General features: G+C 46.1%; 1 pseudogene; it reads left to right on the plus strand.

The window, feature by feature from the left end:
* The first annotated feature begins 1,539 nt into the window (after positions 1-1,539).
* LOC146203166 (protein brain tumor pseudogene) lies at positions 1,540-3,993 on the plus strand (annotated as a pseudogene).
* Positions 3,994-13,109: the final 9,116 nt, after the last annotated feature.

Here is a 13,109-nt window from a genome sequence, read left to right on the forward strand (position 1 = left end):
GCATGGCAGAACAAGCGGCTCTGTGACAAAACGATGCCTGAGAGCGCGAGAGTGCAAGCAGCTCTTTTTTGCAAATTACTCCCTGTTTTAAGTCATTTGACCTTGCAAGCGTAAGTGGCGTTCGAAAACTAAAATTTGAAACCGAAATTAAAAGAGCGCCTGCTCGCAAACATGGCTCCCAATTGTCCTACAGCAATTTTTATGCCTAGAAAGGCATCTAAAAGATCATAAAATATGCTTTAAAACATCAAGGCAATGTCTAAGGTTATCGTACAGTTGCGCTATCTACAGCATTGTTTAAAACTCTAGTTAACATCTTTACTCATTCTTCACTTAGCCAGCAGAAATTATAATGACCGCAGTGATAAATGACTCTGGCGGTGCTCTAGTGGGAAGCGCTTTTCCAACTCAGCTTTACCCTCATTTCTTCCTCTTCACAGCAATATAGATATATAGATGGATTTATTGAAAGGAACGGCAGAGAGGTTGGCCGGAATGATTAAAGTCTGGCTTGCTACTTTGCACTAGGGAAAGGGAGAAGGAAGAAGATCATGATGGGTAACGAAGTAGGAGAAGGCATATGAAATATATATGCAGGCACGGCAGCTTGCTCTACAAGCGCGAACCAAGTCCGGTGGCGCACAAAAAACGGCAATGAGCCCGCACTGCCTGGACATGCTTCCCCTTGTCTTTCCAAGCGTCCAGCAGCAGTTCATCCGACAGAACAGAGGCCTCTTGTCCAGACGCTTCAAGGAAGCGGCTAGCACATTTCTTTCACACGCATACACTGGACACACCAATAATATATGCAAAGGGACAATCAGTCGGTATATCCGCTGCGAAGTGTGCTCGCTACATTCTAGTCCGTAGAGCACCACAGCGTGTTGGACGTTTGGCAGGACAAGGAGACGGGTGTCCAGGCAGTGCGGGCTCTTTGCCCTTTTTGTGCGCCATTGACGTGAATCGCGCTTGAAAATCAAGCTGCCGTGAATATATATATATATATATATATATATATATATATATATATATTATATGCCTTCTGTCGCGTCGTCGCCCATCATGATCTTCTTTCTTACCTTCCCCTTCCCCAGTGCAGAGTAGCATGCCAGATTTTAATAATTCCAGCCAACCTCTCTGCTTTTCCTTTCAATAAATTCATCTATTTATCTATATCTGCCAGCAGCCCACTTCTTCTTCGGTTGTCGTAACAGCCCATCGCAATAGACAGCTTCCACGGAGCCTGATGCAGCGCGAGGCAGGACTGCGGTGCAGGCTACTCGTCCGCGCCGAAGCCTGTCTCCCGTGTCGTCACCAAGCTCACATACGAGGCATCACGTCCTGAGAACTCTAACGGGCAGTCCATCTGGTTGTCGTTCGCTCCGCCGCAGGTGTGTCTCCGCCACAACGAGCATAGGATGCCGCCATCGCGGAAGCCGTGATTGCTGGCGACTACATGCTCCTGCCGCTACTCGCGAATAAGACTGTAAGTCCTGCTTGCCCCTCTGTATGAAAGGTCTGCGCGACTAGGCCGACAACATGGAGGATATGCTCTCCGAGGTCGACCTCATGGTTCAGCCAGCAACACTAAGTGGGTCTGACATGAGTGCGGGCTCTCAACTAGGCTCGCCCACTTCCCTGATGGCACCCAGGTATGATGGGGAAGACAGCAGAGGAGGCAGCCTCTTGCATGGCTGCTGCTCCGGGAGTGACGCTCTACCCCAGCTAAGCACGATCTGTAGCTTGTGCCATGAAACCTTCATTATTCCTAAGGTGCTGAACTGCTTACACACATTTTGTCAACGGTGCCTGCAAAAGGAGTGCACTGGAGACAAGATTCATTGCCCCCAGTGCAGCCACGAAACACCATTGCCACCAGGAGGCATTGCTGGCTTACCATCCGACTATGCAGTCTCCAACGTCCTTGAAGCTGCGGCTATAGAATATGCTAGTCTTGGATGCGCAGTTTGCAAGAACAAAGACTCGAGTGCAGTTGCGCGCTGTTTCGACTGTGCCATTTGTCTGTGTTCCAACTGTGCGCTGGCGCACAAGTTCATTTACTGCTTCGACGGCCATCGAGTGTTTAAGTTGGGAGAGCCGCAGAGCACGAGAGGTGAGTGGCAGGAGCCTCATGACAAACCAGTCGCCTGCCTGCGTCACCGGTCGGAACCACTGTGCTTCTTTTGCCTATTGTGCAACCGACCTGTCTGCAAAGAATGCGCTATGCTCGACCACTCCGACGTAATGCACAAATTGGAGCCACTGAGTGAGGCAGCCCCTCGGCATTTGGAGGGCTTGTCGCGCATGGTGCAGGACGGATGGGCAAAGTCACAAGAAATCCGAGGAGCACTCAACACCATTGATCAGGTATCCAGCCGTCTGCAAGCTCAGTACCAGCGAGCGAAGGGGCAGGTGGCAGAAACATATCAGTTCTACAGTTCGAAGCTGGAGGAGCGGCAGCAGGAGACGCTGCGTGAGCTCGAGAAGGTCTACAGTACCAAGATGACGGCCCTTGGCTTGCTCAAGCAAAAGGCTCAAGATACGATCGAAAGGATACACAACGTATGTGCCTTTATGGAAAAGTTGGATCGTCATTCTACGAGTAGCGTAGTCCTGATCGTCAAAAGCCTGCTAGAGAAAAAGTTCCGCGAATTGCTCTCGTTTCGCCCTGATCCTGCGTTCCAAAGCATGGACCTCGAGTTTGCGTCCAACTATCAGGCCATCCAGATAGGGGTGCAAAACACGTTTGGCTACATTAAGGAAGGCGGAAGTTCTGAATTTTCTCAACGCCAACCACTATTCGTTCCGTCAAAAGGTGTTTTCATTCCCGCTGAACGGGTGTCACCGATTCATCAGACTCGCCAGAATCCACTACCACTTCTGACATCCCATCCTGGGCGGAAACCTCTGTACATGCGCTCCAGCTCTGGAAGTAACCTAGGTACCTTCCCAACCAGCCGTGCAGATGTCAACCCTTGTGCGAAGTGGTTGAGTGGAGGTACTGACGTCTTTCGGAATGGTTCAGACTTCGATGCTTCCAAGGATGTCCAGGTGCCTGCGCCGCTGACAGCTCTGACTGATCTCTCATCCAAGTGCATAGCTGGGACTGGTCTAGGGTTGAGTTCACTCAGGTCGCAGATCAAGCGGCGAAGGATGGTTTATCATTGCAAGTTTGGAGAGTTCGGCACAATGGAGGGACAGTTCACTGAGCCTTCTGGTGTGGCTGTGAATGCCCAGAATGACATTGTCGTAGCCGATACTAACAACCACCGCATTCAGGTCTTTGACCAGAAGGGGAGGTTTAAGTTCCAGTTTGGTGAGTGCGGAAAACGTGATGGACAACTACTCTACCCAAACCGGGTGGCGGTGGTGCGCCAGTCAGGTGATATCGTAGTGACTGAGCGTTCACCAACGCGCCAGATACAAATATACAGTCAGTACGGCCAGTTCGTGCGCAAGTTTGGTGCTGAGATCCTGCAGTATCCTCGCGGTGTGGCTGTGGACCCCAAGGGCCGCGTTGTTGTCGTCGAGTGCAAGGTGATGCGGGTGATCATCTTTGACCTCAACGGCAGTGTACTCCATACGTTTGACTGCTCCAAGCACCTGGAATTCCCCAACAGCATTGTGGTGAATGATCGCGAGGAGATCTTCATCTCCGACAACCAGGCTCATTGCGTCAAAGTATTCAACTACCATGGTGTTTTTCTAAGTCAGATTGGTGGTGAGGGCCTGACGAATTACCCGATTGCGGTTTGCATGAGCCAAAAGGGCGAGATTGTGGTAGCAGACAACCACAACAATTTCAACTTGACCGTCTTCACCCAGGATGGACAGTTGGTAAACGCTTTCGAATCCAAGGTCAAGCACGCCCAGTGCTTCGACGTGGCCTTTATGGGTAGAGGCTCTGTAGTTATGGCGAGCAAGGACTACCGCCTCTACGTGTACCGCTACGTGCAAGCGTCTTCAGCTCCCCCTGGCTCTGGGGACCGCTGATGAGAGTCAGTGGGGGCACCCTTGTTGCTGCAGCTTTTTTTTTTTTGCACATGTCCTCATTTTCCCATCTTCCCTGTTCGTTGCATTTTCTAAACATCATGACTGTTTTTTTACATGTCTATTGTTCTTGATTTTAAAGCAGTTTGAGAGATATTGTCACGGGTTGTGGCATCCCGAGACGGCAGCCGGAAATATTGGGCGTCCTGAACCAGCGGCTTGGCAGGAGCAAAAGCGGGAACCGGGTAAAACGTGGGCGGCAGATTTCACGTGCACACTGCACTATCTTTTGTGTAGCCTATCTGCCCTGTACAGGCAGCAGCAGGTATTATTGGGACGCATGACACTATATTCTCCTCTGAAAGGCGCATCATCCTGGTGCGCGTTGAGGCATAATGAAAACTTGCAGATTAAACAGGGCGCAGTCAGAGTACGTGTTTCTATCAATGAAAGTAAGGTTTCAGACGAATCACGTGCACAACTTCAGAATGAAGGGGCCTATAGGATCTTTTCGGTACAACTGGTAGCACCTCTTAATTTGCATCTATAGTGCGAAACCCATCCTTTGGGCAAGATGATGAGATTTAGCAGGTTCTCGCTGAGACCGCGACGTCGAACTGGAGTTCACACCGATACGGACCAATAATACCTTCTGCTTCCTTTATTACGGTGCTTGAGAGCACTGTGAAGTTTTCTGAGACGTCTGCGTAGCCCTACCTAGCTGCATGAGACTTGGAGATACATCAAGGTCCTGGTAAAAAGAAGCTGGGGATTTCCTTCCGTTGGAACCCCTCCAAATGCAGCCAGACCGGACCTGACACACTGAAACACAGATTGAAGCGAAGTCAACGCCGACAGCTTGTCGCGGAAACATTTCGCTTCTACTGCGTCAGGGTAATGACAGATCAACGAATCGTGAGGCGGCGGCCGGCAAAGTGGATTACAGCGACAAAATCACTCAAAAACTTTCGCCGAAAATATTGTCTCTACAATATTGTCGCAGTACGACGAATGTAGGGGACACGTGGAGGCCACAACAACCCAAGTAATGTATTTAGCGTTTGGTTTCACGAGGCGACCGAGGGCGCTTCTAATTTCTAGGCCATCCAACTTCATCTTCACCTTGCGGAGTGGGCGAGATAGCTCCCCACTAAAAAAAGAACAGTCAGCACCTGTGTTCACGAGTGCCGTCGCGTCGAAGCCATCTAATACAGCATCAATTGTATTACACACCACTCTGGGAGGGTTGTCGGAAGCGTCTGCGGCAAGTTCGTAAATTTTCTAGGGGAGGCTTGGAGGCTTTTTAATAGACAAGGTTTCGGCAACGCCCCCTCTAGGCATCGCCGGGTTCAGTTTTCCCGGCGAGGAAAGCTTTTCCGTCAAATGCTGAGAAGAGGGAAATCATATCGGCGGGGAGGCAGCGAGCAAGGTCATGACGAGAAGGCCTCTCATGTGAAGGTAAATGGCATGGAAATTCCGCAATGTCGCGCGGCTGCTCGCCGTATCGAGGCAGGCGAACATTCCGCTAAAAGCTGTGAATACCGAGATCGAAGCAGGGGTAGCGACGATATACGTTGCACGCTTCTTCGTAGCAGGAGCACAGCGGGCTTTAGTCGGTTGTCCGCCTCAGCATTTCTTGCTCCGCGCTGATCTGCCGGGGGTCGTAAGTAAATGTAGGTTGCGGTACGGACTGCTCAGGCGCGTAATGGCAGCGAGCACGTGACGGCGGCGGCTGGTGCTGCGGGAGCCACGGCGACGAGCGACGAGCACCGGAGGCGTATGTCACGAAGAGAGAAAATAGCATTGTGAGTAGAGAGCGTGCTGTACTTATTCACGGACAGCCTTCATGAGGACGGAGGAAGCTGTCCCACCAGCAGTCGAGAACAGCCGCCGAAGCCCATCGCGAAAAACTTCGAGAGATGATCTTGCGCAGTTTCACGCGTCGGGGGTATAGGCCGGAAAACGTGCAGCCATGAAACTGGAAAGGTTGCGAAGAGTGCACTCTAGCGAGGCGACGGTAATTGGTCCGCCCGCGTGGGCATGGCTCTCTCAATGTTCGCCGCCCCAGTTAAAAGGCTATCACTGTTGTCGGTAGATCCCAAATCAGACCGCCGAAAATGTTACTCTTTACGCCCCGCATGAGTGCGCGCACCTTTTTGTTCTCGGTGCCTCGGGGTTTGGCGCGGGCACTAAATCGCAAGACGTCTTTCACCAAACTGGTCACGCGCTTGTCGGGTATCTGAACCCTTGTTTGCAGTACATCCTCTGAACGTTGTCGCCAATACTGGTTGGCAAATGTTTTCTGTAGATCAGCCTTGAACGCATCCCATGATGTAAGGGAGGTATCGATTATGGTTCTCGTACCGGTGACCAGCTGTGTCCTCAAGACAAAGATACAATTCTGCAGGCAATGCTTGGCAGTGCAGCTATCGTGGTGGGTTACAGGTTCGTAGTTCTCTAGCCAGTCGTCAACATCCTAAGCAATATGGCAGCCGTACGAAGATTGGTAGGGATGCAGACCATGAGTAGAGCTGAGAATGAGCCTGTCTGCTGAGATGGGGTCACGGTGTGCCGGACCATAGTAAATCTTCGCTCACCTCTTCTGCCGGAGTTCGGTAACAGGCCGAATTCGGGAGCGAGCCCTCACACACCACCGACTGGCACGTATCTCTATATTGGTTTCCTCGTCGAAGCGACGGCGCCATGACTTGGGAGTGGACTCAGCGTGGCGGGCGTGGAGGTGTCGCGCTGCATTTATACAGCCCCTCCTGAAAATTACACGGGTTGTTGCGGCAACCCGAGGAAGTAAGCGAGAAGGCCAGGGTGTCTTGAACCAGCGGCTTGGCAGAACAAGGTACGGAAACCGGGCTAAACGGCGTCAACAGAGTTCAGGTGCCCACCACATGATCTCCTTTGTTGCCTATCTGTCTCGTGTAGGAAGCAGCAAGTATGATTGGCATGCACGCGAATATGTGAAATGGGAAGAGTCTGCATAACTTTTTGTTACTATCCTTCTCCTTCTTGTCCTTTTTGAACATGGCACATACCCAAATGGTGGATTAGCGAAGGTGTAGTGGTATGTACATGAAAAATCCACAGGTGGCCACGAGAAAGTACTAATGGCAATCTGGAATTTTGAAAAATGTATTGATGAAAACCGACAGAAGAGCATATAAAGTATGAACGAACAGGATATTTTGATGGAAATAGATGTCGACAAAAATTAAAACTGTTAGGAATTCGAAATACCAGTTGCCATTATTTAATCATGGAGAATCCCTCATATTGCACGCAATGCAAATGCAAATCGTTTGGCGCTCGCACCAAATGATAGTAACACTGGTAGACAAGGGGAGGCCTCCGGTTAAGTCTTTCTCTGAAGTGATAACTTCTGGCAGGAGATGAGAAAATGTTCTAGAGAATCAACTTCCCCGCATGAGTTACATAAGCTTGTTGGTGTCCACTCGCATATGCACAGATATAAGTTCAAAGTGGGAATCCTGCATCGCAGCATCGTCATTGAAACCTCAAACATCCTGGCTTTACACGCCCGGCCGCTCCAATTTCCTCTTCTACTTCTTATTGTTTTTATTATTGGAGAAGCTAGACGGGGGGGGGGGGGGGGGGGCGATTATGGAAGTTAAATGTTTATTAATTTGCCGGATGAGATATTCTTGGTTACATCTAAAATTGCATTAAAACATGTTTGGCTCTGTGACATGAAAATATATCTGTCATCATTTCTTCAGTATGTACACGTTAGCTGCTTGATGCTGATTCTTATTTGTGATTTGCCCTTTGTTGGTATTTTTTTCTGTTACATACCCCTTTTTTGTACGTCGGTGTTATTACTGCACGCTCGTTTATTGACTGTTGCCGGGCCTATAGTCCCTCAAGCCATTGGTCGCTTAGACAGGGCCGCTTCTAGAACTGTGTTTTCTTTTTCTGCAATAAAACATGATGATGATGGTGATTATTATTATTATTATTATTATTATTATTATTATTATTATTATTATTATTATTATTATTATTATTATTATTATTATTATTATTATTATTATTATTATTATTATTATTATTATTATTAGGAAAGTGCAGTATTCTGATGTCTTCTCGCATCGTCAATAAAGAAACTTTACAATGTTTTGCCAGTGAATGCTCCTTTTAAACGCCTTTTTATTGCTCAACGGGCTGGCTGTGAACACACGTGTTGTGGCTGCCCATGTTTTTTTCTTCAATCTGATCGAATTTAGTAGAGAAATTTAGGTGCGCATGGTTTCATTAATTTAATAAATCATTCTACACACACTTTTGTTATGTTAAGCAGCGTAGCTGTACGGATTTCTTTACATTTCCCTTTTTTTGTAATGTCTGATTGTGCGATTTCTTCAATAGTGCAATCATATCTTTCGTTTCAAGCTTTCGTTTTTTTTTTTTTGTTTTGTGCCCGGTTAGGTCTGTTTTGCTCTTTATCGCATTATTTAGCTTGATAGCTTCTATTTAGTATTTTATTTTTTTATTTTTATTATGCTCTCTATCAGATCTTGTTTCTTTGGTTTGCCTAAGAGAGTTTTTGAGGTTACAAACCATTTGTAATAGTCATAAACCGTGAATGGTGCAGCAAAAAGCAAAAGCACCAGTTATTGTCTGGGTGTAGTGTGTGCAGTGTCCTGTGTCGATTCACCATGCACACACAAACAAAAAATGAGACTATATAGGGGGTGCTGCAGAACAAGACATTTGATAACAGTGTGATGCTAAAAACAGTCCCAGGCAGGTGCCTCGAAGGAAGTGGTCTGAGAGGCAACTGCACTGCCGTAAATGGGCGAATCCATGAGCATTAGCAAGCATGCTTTTTGTATGGCAGCTGGTATCGGTATGATTCCAGCGTGTGCGCGTATATAGAGAAGCAGATCATACAGGTCTTTCTTTTTATTAATGTTCCTTTTATTCTTTTTTCGCATTTGACAAGGGCGCACTTGACTGCTAAGGCCTATAATGATCGTCTTTTACCTTTCAGGTACTAAGTGTGGAAGGCAGTTGTGTCAAGCGTTGTTGTTATTTGCACGGCCGTCCCAGTGGTCGTCTTCTATGTTGCTTTCCCGTAGAGGGATGCCCGGGTACCAATGCCGGGTTGATTATGAAAGGAAAAAGAGCCACATATGAGCATTTGCAGCGCGAGGCGGACTTAAGGTTGTCTGATCCCAGTCGGGAAGAAACTACGGAAAATTTGCTGTGGTTACAATAGAACTTCTGTGCAATTTTTGACAGTGAACCTGTCGTTTCAACACAAATTTTCTTGTAACATCAAAATTTTGTGTTGCTAAAACGGGAAAGTACTACAGAACTAGACTACATAAAATACAGAAAACACGATTGAAAAGTACTGCAGGGCATTGGAAAAGTCTGACTTCAAGACGGAACTACAGAACGTTTTATCGTATTTCTGACAAGGTTCAATAGCTCTTTCGACTGGGGTGGCGGAACGAATCACTGACCCATAAGCGCAACCGTTTGAAAAAAGTGTTCAGCCCACCAAACAGTATCCTCCAGGCTTAGATGGAATGACTAAAGGAGTGCTCCTTTCCAGGCGCTAATTCCCACACAAAGGGCGACTACCACGCCAGAAACCGCTCCGGTGCCCATTTCGGTTGGGTTATCCTCGGATCTACTGCGGTGCCGATAACTTTTCTGATGGCGTGGCGGTCTAGTCAACTACGCTCTAAACGCGGTAACCTTTGGGCAACCTTTGTGAAGGTGCTCATTTTCGCATCGAAGTATACCTATAATTTAAAGGTTACACAATGTAACCTTTCCACTTTTAACCTTTCCAAAAGTTACAAACGGTAAAGATTACTTCTTTTTATGCATAGGTTACGCAGCGTTTTTAGCGCTGTAACCTTTACAAAGGTATGCATAATCGAGTTAGGCATAGGTTACATGTCTCAAAATGTGTAACCTTTGTACGCCACAAGTGCTGGCCTAAATATGGCAAAACATTTATTGCAACTTGCTGAAGGTGATAAAGATACAGAGGTCTGCTGGATTTCGATTTGAATGGAAAAAAATTGGCCAAACAAGACAATGGTTTAGAAAGGTGAAAAAGGACAAACATTGGTATGATAGTCAAATTGTTCATGGACTCCAACATCTCCAAGACTAGAGGAAGTACATAACAACAATCTTCCCAAATATTGTGTACATTAAAGAAGAACAAAGGAATGTAACATATGCAGGTATGTTCAAGGCACTACTTTTGAAAAAAAGTATCTCGCAATAAATGCGCATGCAAGACACTGAAATATGGGCCCATATTACAGTATTACTGCTGGCATTTCAAACAGAACGAAGTTGAACAAGCAACCCAATAAATCAAGCTCAGATGAAGTCTTGCTTCGAAAAGAGCGTGTCTACAACATATCATTCTTATTGCAATTTAAATAAACAAATATGCACTGTGATTGTAGTACTACAGTGAACAAAATAAAAGCGCAATTATTCAAGACTAAGTGCACAGTCAACGTGACATTGTGTAAGAGATACAACAGACACAAAATTTAAATGATAAAAATATCAGAGAAAGGAATATTGTGATGACATATTTTATCACACTTTTTAAAAGAAAGATTAAAATGACTACAATAAAAGATCAAGAAAAGGGATAGCAGGAGTACAGATAACAAGAGTTCTTTTAAAGCTTTCGGCTACATACAAACCTAAACAGCAATCAATTTAAACGTCTTGACTAAACAGCACACAGACATTACGTGTAGCTAAGAGCTTTTTCAAAGGTGCGTAACATCAACGAATTCAGCACAACTTCCATTGATTATGTAAACAAACGCCCTTCGTGAGTCCTCCAGTCACTTTATTAACAAAGATGCACAATGACATGAGCAATAACTTGTAATATTAACAGTGCTATAACCTTGACAACACTCGCATAAGTACATCAACTTGTGCTCATATACTTCAACATATTAGAAAGTGAACAGGTTTGATTTGTGAGGTTTAACGTCCCAAAGCGACTCAGGCTATGAGAGACGCCGTAGTGGAGCACTGAAAAACATTGAAAAATATTTATTTCTACAAAATTAGCACACATTATTCTTTTTTAAAGAGCATGGACAGGCTCTTAAGTCGATTAGTCAGTAGTCCACGTGGCAGTAGTGTCGAGCAGGGCAATCTTCAGCAGCAGGATGAGTATGGCGGAAAATGCTTTCGGATAGTTAGAGTTTCTTATGTAATACGTCACCAAGCAGAAGGTGAGGGTACGAGGTTGCCGTTGCTACTTCCAGCGTAAAAGCAAGTATATACATGAGGTGCAGTCATTTGAAACTCTTCAGGCAGTGGAATCTGTGGAATGTTAAATTAGAGTCAGTGAGCAACAATTCATGGCTGATAATCTCACCAGAGTGAAACATATATATGGTACACAGAGAACACGAGATGGACTGGCGGGCACTTCCAGAGGTCTAAGCTTTCGTTTCCTTTTTTTTTTTTTTCATTCCAACCTGTAAACTTGCGTGAATGCGACAGTTAAGCTAGCAAAGGTTGAAAAGTAGCTATAGTCGCACAACTTGAGGAAACTCGCCGAGCTCGTGTATAAGGCTATTCGGGCAACTGAGGCGTTCGATTTGAAATAAGAGCGTGGTACAAACAGTCTGTCTCGAAGCGATCAGATGCAGCCATACAGTTTCTTACACTACCTAGAGGGAAAGCTGAGGGCGCTGCACTTCAGCCACCATGGGAGCGCTAAGAATCATGGGCCGGTGTGCTACTTGTTGCGGGACAGTCGGTTTTTCTCGGGTACGTGGAGTGGCGTTACTGCGATGTTTCTTTTTTCGTCATCATCATCTGAAGGTGCGTACATAGACCGCGAAAGCCATAGTAACGAAGGCGCAAACGCAGACGTCGCCAATAAATGGTTTCTGTTTCCCGAAATGCCACTAAAAACTTCCTTAAGTGATTGCACAACGATAAATATTTTCATAACATTTTTTTTATTTCAAAGTTTGCCTAGTAAGTGCGAAATATTGGTATTTGTGCTGCTCAAAACTAAGCCAATAGGAGAAAGAGCCATCGCTTATATTGGATAAATATCACACTGACATGCTGTTTCTCTCTCTTTTTGTAATTGATAGTCACAATATTTAATCTTAGGACATTATTAACGGTAGAACAACGTTTATCTTTGAATTAGTTTTGGCCAGAAGTTGTAGTTCTGCACTCGGCAGCTCTCCGGCCCACATAGAGTTTCTTACTCTTACCTAGAGGGAAAGCTGTGCTGCCGTCTATGGGCGTTTACATGGAGTTTCCAGACGGCCAGTTCAGCCACCATGGGCGCTCAAAGCATCATGGGCCGGTGAGCTACCGAGTGCAGAACCACAACTTTTGGCCAAAACTAATGCAAAGATAAACGTTGTTCTACCGTAAATAATGTCCTAAGATTGAATATTGTGACTATAAATTATAAAAAGAGAGAGAAACAGAATGCCAGTGTGAGATTTATCCAATATAAGCGATGGCCCTTTCTCCTATTGGCTTAGTTTTGAGCAGCAAAAATACCAATATTTCGCACTTAATTGGCAAAAGTTGAAATAGAATAATGTTATGAAAATATTTATCGTTGTGCCATCACTTAAGGAAGTTTTTAGTGGCATTTCGGGAAACAGAAACCATTTATTGGCGACGTCTGCTTTTGCGCCTTCGCTACTATGGCTTTCGTAGTCTATGTACGCACCTTCAGATGATGATGATAACAAAAAAAAAACATTGCAGTAACGCCACTCCACGTACTCGAGAAAAACCGACTGTCCCGCAACAAGTAGCACACCGGCCCATGATTCTTAGCGCGCCCATGGTGGCTGAAGTGCAGCGCCCTCAGCTTTCCCTCTAGTTAGTGTAAGGAACTCTATGCCGGCCCATGATGCTTTGAGCGCCCATGGTGGCTGGACTGGCCGTCTGAAAACTCCATGTAAACTCCCATAGACGGCAGCACAGCTTTCCCTCTAGGTAAGAGTACGAAACTCTATGGATGCAGCCATATCTCCCGTGGTTTTCACGAGGCTTCAAATTTCACGAGGTAGGGCTATAACGGTTTTCATTAAACATTA

This window comes from Amblyomma maculatum, chromosome 1, assembly GCF_055883805.1.
Source record: "Amblyomma maculatum isolate TAMU_Amacu chromosome 1, ASM5588380v1, whole genome shotgun sequence".
NCBI lineage: Eukaryota > Metazoa > Arthropoda > Arachnida > Ixodida > Ixodidae > Amblyomma > Amblyomma maculatum.